Below are 6793 nucleotides of genomic sequence, written 5' to 3' on the forward strand. Positions count from 1 at the left end.
AGAGAAACTCAACAAAACCAAAAATTAAATTGGTTTTTTAAAAAGAAGAAAAAAATTTACAAACCTTTAGCTAGACATGACAAGAAAAAAGGAGAGAAGACTCAGATTATTAAAACTAGGAATAAAAGTGGGGATATTACTGTTGACATATAAATAAAAAGGATTATAAGGGAATACTATAAACAATTATGTCAACAATTAGATAATGTAGATTAAGTGTGCAAATTTGTAGAAAGGCTCAAACTACTGAAACTGACCCAAGAAGAAATAGTCCCAATAGATACATAATAAGTAAAGAGAGTGAATTAGTAATTAAAAAAAACAAAACTGTCCATGCGTAAAAGCCCAGGCCCAGATGGCTTCATTAGTGAATTCTACCAAACATTTAAAGAATTAATACCAATTTTTCACAAACTCTTCCAAAAAATAAAAGGAAACGGTTTTCAACTCATTCCATGAGACAAGTACTACACTAATACCAAAATCAGACAAAAATACCACAAGAAAACTACAGACTAATATGTCTTATGAAGATAGATACAAGAATCCTCAACAAAATAATAACAATCTGATCAAGCAACATATAAAAAGAATTATACAGTTGACCAAGTGGGAATTTATCCCAGGAATGCAAGGTTAATTTAACAGCTAAAAAATCAATTGATGTAATACACCATATAAATTGAATAAAAACCAAAAAGTACATGATCATCTCAATAGGCACACACACACACACACACACACGCACACACACACACACACACACACAAACATTTGACAAACTCCAACTCTTTTTCATGATAGATACTAACCAAACTAGGACTATAAGAGAATTTCCTCAACATTATATGAGGCATCTATGAAAAACCTACAGTTAACATAATACATAATGATGAAAGACTAGATGCTTTCCCTCTAAAATCAGAAACAAGACAAGGATGTCTGCTCTTGTTACTTTATTCAACATTGTACTAGAGATACTAGCCAGGGCAGTTGGGCAAGAAAAGAAATAAAAGCCATCAAGATTGTTAAGGTAAAAGTAAAACTATCTTTATTTGTAGATGAAATAATATTATATACAGAAAATCCTAAAGAATCCACTAAAAACTATTAGAACTAATAAATGGGTTAAGCGAGTGTGCGGGATTCAAGATCAAAATACAAGATCCAGAGACAAAATCAACTGTATTTCTGTATAGCAATGAACTTTAAAAATGAAACTGAGAAAACAATTTTATTCATGATAGCATCAAAATGAATGCAATATTTAGGTATAAATTTACTGAAATATGTGTGAGACTTCTACATTGAAGACTGAAAAACATTGTTGAAAGAAATTAAAGGAGATCTAGATAAATAGAAAAACATCCCATTTTCATGGTTTGGAAGACAATATTGTTAAGCTGGCAATAGTCTCCAAATTGGTCTGGAGATTTAACAGAATCCCTATCAAAATTCCAACTATTCTTTTGTAGTGATTGATAAGATGATCCTAAAATTTTTTAAAAATTAATTAATTAATTAATTTTTAGCTGCATTGGGTCTTCATTGCTGTGTGCAGGCTTTCTCCAGCTGCAGTGAGCAGGGGCTACTCTTCATTGTGTTGCGTAGGCTTCTCATCGTGGTGGCTTCTCTTGTTGCGGAGCATGGGCTCTAGACACGTGGGCTTCAGTAGTTGTGGATCACGGGCTCTAGAACACAGGCTCAGTAGTTGTGGCACACAGGCTTAGTTGCTCTGCAGCATGTGGGGTCTTCCTGGACCAGGGCTCGAAACAGTGTCCCCTGCATTAGCAGGCGGATTCCTTTTTTTTTTTTTTTCAGCATCATGTTTTAATTAAGGAAGCATATTCATTGTAGAGAATATATTGACTATTTTAAATGTGACTCCTCATTACAGCCTTAAAATTTTGTCAGGTGGATTCTTAACCACTGTGCCACCAGGGAAGTCCTGATGATCCTAAAATTAATACGGATATGTAAAAGACCCCAAATAGCCAAAACAATCTTGAAAAGGAAGAACAAAGTTGGAGGATTCACACTTCCCAATTTCAAAACTTACTACAAAGTTTCAGTAATCAAGACATCAAGACAGTGTGGTACTGGCATGAAGATAGCCATATAGATCAATGGAATAGAATTAAGAGTCTATGGTCAGTTGATTTTTTTTTTTTTTGCAGTACGCAGGGCAAAAATATGGAATGCTTCATGAATTTGCGTGTCACCCTTGCGCAGGGGCCATGCTAATCTTCTCTGTATCGGTCCAATTTTAGTATATGTGCTGCCAAAGCGAGCACTGATTAGTTGATTTTTTTTTTTTTTTTTGCTGTACGTGGGCCTCTCACTGTTGTGGCCCCTCCCGTTGTGGAGCACAGGCTCCGGACACGCAGGCTCAGCAGCCATGGCTCAGGGGCCCAGCTGCTCTGCAGCACGTGGGATCTTCCCGGACCAGGGCATGAACCCGTGTCCCCTGCATCGGCAGGCGGACTCTCAACCACTGCGCCACCAGGGAAGCCCATGGTCAGTTGATTTTTAACAAGGATGCCAAGACCATTCAATGGGAGAAAGAAGAGTCTTTTCAACAAATGGTGGTGGGACAGTTGATTATTCACAAGTGAAAGAATGAATTGGACTCATACCTCACACCATATAAAAAAATTAACTCAAAATGGATCTAAGAGCTTAATATAACAGCTAAAATTATAAAACTCTTAAAAGAAAACATAGAAGTAAATCTTTATGACCTTGGATTAGGCAATGGTTTGCTAAATATGACAACTAAAGCACAAGCAACCAAAGAAAAAATAGATAAATGGGACTTCATTGAAATTAAAAACTTTTGCACAAAGAACATTATCAAGAAAATGAAAAGACAACCTACAGAACAGTAGAAAATATTTGTAAATCATATATCTGAAAAAGGGCTTTTAGCTAGAATATATAAAAAAAACTCTTACAACTCAATAATAAAAAAAAAGACAAATAATCCAACTTAAAAATTGGGTTATTTTTTAACCCAACAACCCAAAGCATCTGAATAGATATTTCTCCAAAGAAGACCTAGAAATGGCCAATAAGTACATGAAAAGATGCCTCCTGATATCATTACTCATCAGGGAAATGCAAATCAAGACTACAATGACATATCACTTTACAGTCACTAGGATGGCTATAATAATTTTATTTTTATCTTTTAAAAAAATTTATTTATTTTTGGCTGCATTAGGTCTTCATTGCTGTGTGGAGGTTTTCTCTAGTTGCAGCGAGCAGAGGCTACTCTTCATTGCAGTGCGCAGGCTTCTCATTGCAGTGGCTTCTCTTACTGCGGACCACAGGCTCTAGGTGTGTGGGTTTCAGTTGTTGCAGCATGCAGGCTCAGTAGTTGTGGCACGTGGGCCCTGGAGCACACCGGCTTCAGTAGTTGCAGCACATGGGCTCAGTAGCTGCAGTGCACAGGCTCTAGGGCATGCAGGCTCAGTAGTTGTGGCTCATGGGCTTGGTTGCTCCATGGCATGTGGGATCTTCACAGAGCAGGGATAAAACCCATGTTCCCTGCATTGGCAGGCAGATTCTTAACCACTGCACCACGAGGGGAGTCCCTAGGACGGCTATAATAATTTTTAAAGGACAATAACAAATGTTGGCACAGCTGCAGAGAAATTGGAACCCTCATGCAATGCTGATCTGAACATAAAATTGTGTAACTGCCATGGAAAACAGTTTGGCAATTCATTAAAAAGTTAAACAGAGTTACCATATGACCCAGCAATTCCACTCCTAGGTAAATACCTAAGAGAAATGAAAACATATGTCCACATAAAAATGTATATATGAATGTTCATAGCAGCATCATTCATAATAGCTAAAAAGTGGGAACAACCCAAATGTTCATCAACTAATAAATGGATAAACAAAATATGGTAAATCCACATAATGTAATATTATTTAGGCACAAAAAAGGAATGAATTACTGATTCATATTACAGCATGGATGAACCTTGAAAAAATATGATTAAGTAAAAGCAGCCAGGCACAAAAAGCCAAATATTTTATAATTCTATTTATATAAAATGTCAAAAATTGGCATATTTATAGAGACAGAGAGTAAATTAGTTGCCAGAGATGGGGGAAAGGGAAAATAAAAAGTGACTGCTAACAGCAATGGGATTTCTTCTTAAGGTGATGAAAACATTCTGGAATTAGATCATGACGGTGATCGCACAACTTTTTGAATACACTGAAAAAAAACAACCCAATAACTGTACACTCTAAAAAGGTGAATTTTATGGTATGTAAATACATCTCAAATAAAAATAAGAAGGCTGGACAAAACAGAATCAAATATTAGGGGACTTGAAGACAGGTCAATATATATAATCTAGACTGAAGCACAGAGAGAAAAAAAGGTTTTAAAAAAAGAGAGAAAGAACAACTTATCTATAACATGTGAGATAGCAACAAGATAATACCCATATAATTGGAGTTTCATAATGAGAAGAGAAATAGAATGGAAGAGAAAACACATTTAAATTCTTTTTTTTTTTTTTGTGGCCACAGAAGCAGCATGCCAGATCTTAGTTCCCTGACCAGGGATCTAACCCATGCCCCCTGCTGTGGAAGTGAGGAGTCTTAACCACTGGACCACCAGGGAAGTCCCTGAATTCTAATTAGGGAAGTTTTGCCTTAAAATGTCTTAAATTTGATTAAAAATAAATAGCAACACCCAATCTGGGAAGGTCACAAATTCCCAAAGTGGATAAATACAAAGAAAATCACACCTACATATATCATAGTCAAACTGCTGAAAAACAAAAATAAAGAACAAAAAAATCTAAAAGCATCCAGAAAAAAAGGACACAGGGGAACAATTATAAGAATGTCAGCTGACTTCTCATCAGAAACAATAAAAGTCCAGAAGACATGAAATGATATTTGTAAAAAGCTGGAAGAAAAAAGATTGTCAAAGTGGAATTTTATATTGAGTGAAATATATATTTAAAAGGAAGGTGAAATAAAGACACTTTCAGATAAGCAAAAGTTGAAAGAATTCATTGTCTACAAACTAACTACAAGAAATACTAACGGAAGATCTTCAGGTGGAAAGAACGTTTTATCAGATGGAAAATTGGATCTCCAGGGAGGAATAAAGAGTACTGGAAAGGGAATATATATGTTTAAAAATAAATATTTTTAAATATTTTAAATTTTAAAAATAAAAATATTTTTATTTTAAAAATTCTTTAAAATTCAGTTGTCTGTTTAAAGCAAATGGTAACAATGTATTGTGGGGTTTATAAAATATTGTTCTTATGAAATATAGCACAGAAGATAGGATGAGGTATAAATGGAATTATATCATTGTATACTATCCTATGTATGATGTGATGTAATATTGATTCAGCATAGATTATGGTAGGGTATGGATGAATACTGTAATCCCTAGAGAAACCACTGAATAATAACATAAAGAAGTATAGGTAAAAAGCCAAAAGACTCCAAAGAAGATATATGAACGGCCAATAGGCACATGAGAAGATCTCAACATCCTTAACCATCAGGAAAAGGCAAATCAAAACCCCACTTAGGAAACTTGCTCAAGCCTTTTAGATAGCCTCATCCACCAGAGGGCAGATAGCAAAAGCAAGAAGACCTACAATCTTGCAGCCTGTGGAACAAAAACCACATTCACAGAAAGACAGACAAGATGAAACGGCAGAGGGCTATGTACCAGATGAAGGAACAAGATAAAACCCGAGAAAAACAACTAAATGAAGTGGAGATAGGCAACCTTCCAGAAAAAGAATACAGAATAATGATAGTGAAGATGATCCAGGACCTAGGAAAAAGAATGGAAGCAAAGATCGAGAAGATCCAAGAAATGTTTAACAAAGACCTAGAAGAATTAAAGAACAAACAAACAGAGATGAACAATACAATAACTAAAATGAAAACTACACTAGAAGGAACCAATAGCAGAATAACTGATGCAGAAGAACGGATAAGTGACCTGGAAGACAGAATGGTGGAATTCCCTGCTGCGGAACAGAATAAAGAAAAAAGAATGAAAAGAAATGAAGACAGCCTAAGAGACCTCTGGGAAAACATTAAACACAATAACACTCGCATTATAGGGGTCCCAGAAGGATAAGAGAGAGAGAAAGGACCCGAGAAAATATTTGAAGAGATTATAGTCGAAAACTTCCCTAACATGGGAAGGGAAAGAGCACCCCAAGTCCACGAAGCACAGAGAGTCCCATACAGGATAAACCCAAGGAGAAACACGACGAGACACATAGTAATCAAATTGACAAAAATTAAAGACAAAGAAAAATTACTAAAAGCAACAAGGGAAAAAAGAAAAATAACATACAAGGGAACTCCCATAAAGTTAACAGCTGATTTCTCAGCAGAAACTCTACAAGCCAGAAGGGAGTGGCATGACATATTTAAAGTGATGAAAGGGAAGAACCTACAACCAAGATTACTCTACCCAACCAGGATCTCATTCAGATTAGATGGAGAAATCAAAAGCTTTACAGATAAGCAAAAGCGAAGAGAATTCAGCATCACCAAACCAGCTCTACAACAAACGATAAAGGAACTTCTCTAAGTGGGAAACACAAGAGAAGAAAAGGACCTATAAAAACAAACCCAAAACAATTAAAAAAATGGTCATAGGAACATACATATCGATAATTACCTTAAACGTGAATGGATTAAATGCTCCAACCAAAAGACACAGGCTTGCTGAATGGATACAAAAACAAGACCCATCTATATGCTGTCTACAAGAGAC

At 35.7% G+C, this 6793-nt stretch overlaps 1 non-coding gene across 1 annotated transcript; it reads right to left on the reverse strand.

Annotated features, from left to right (window-relative positions):
• Window positions 1-2187: 2187 nt before the first annotated feature.
• On the reverse strand, window positions 2188-2294 carry LOC114900208. The gene has a single exon (XR_003794811.1). It is a non-coding gene; the product is annotated as a U6 spliceosomal RNA (small nuclear RNA).
• Window positions 2295-6793: the final 4499 nt, after the last annotated feature.

Source organism: Monodon monoceros, unplaced genomic scaffold (genome assembly GCF_005190385.1).
Source record: "Monodon monoceros isolate NGI ecotype Baffin Bay Population unplaced genomic scaffold, NGI_Narwhal_1 Super_Scaffold_18, whole genome shotgun sequence".
NCBI lineage: Eukaryota > Metazoa > Chordata > Mammalia > Artiodactyla > Monodontidae > Monodon > Monodon monoceros.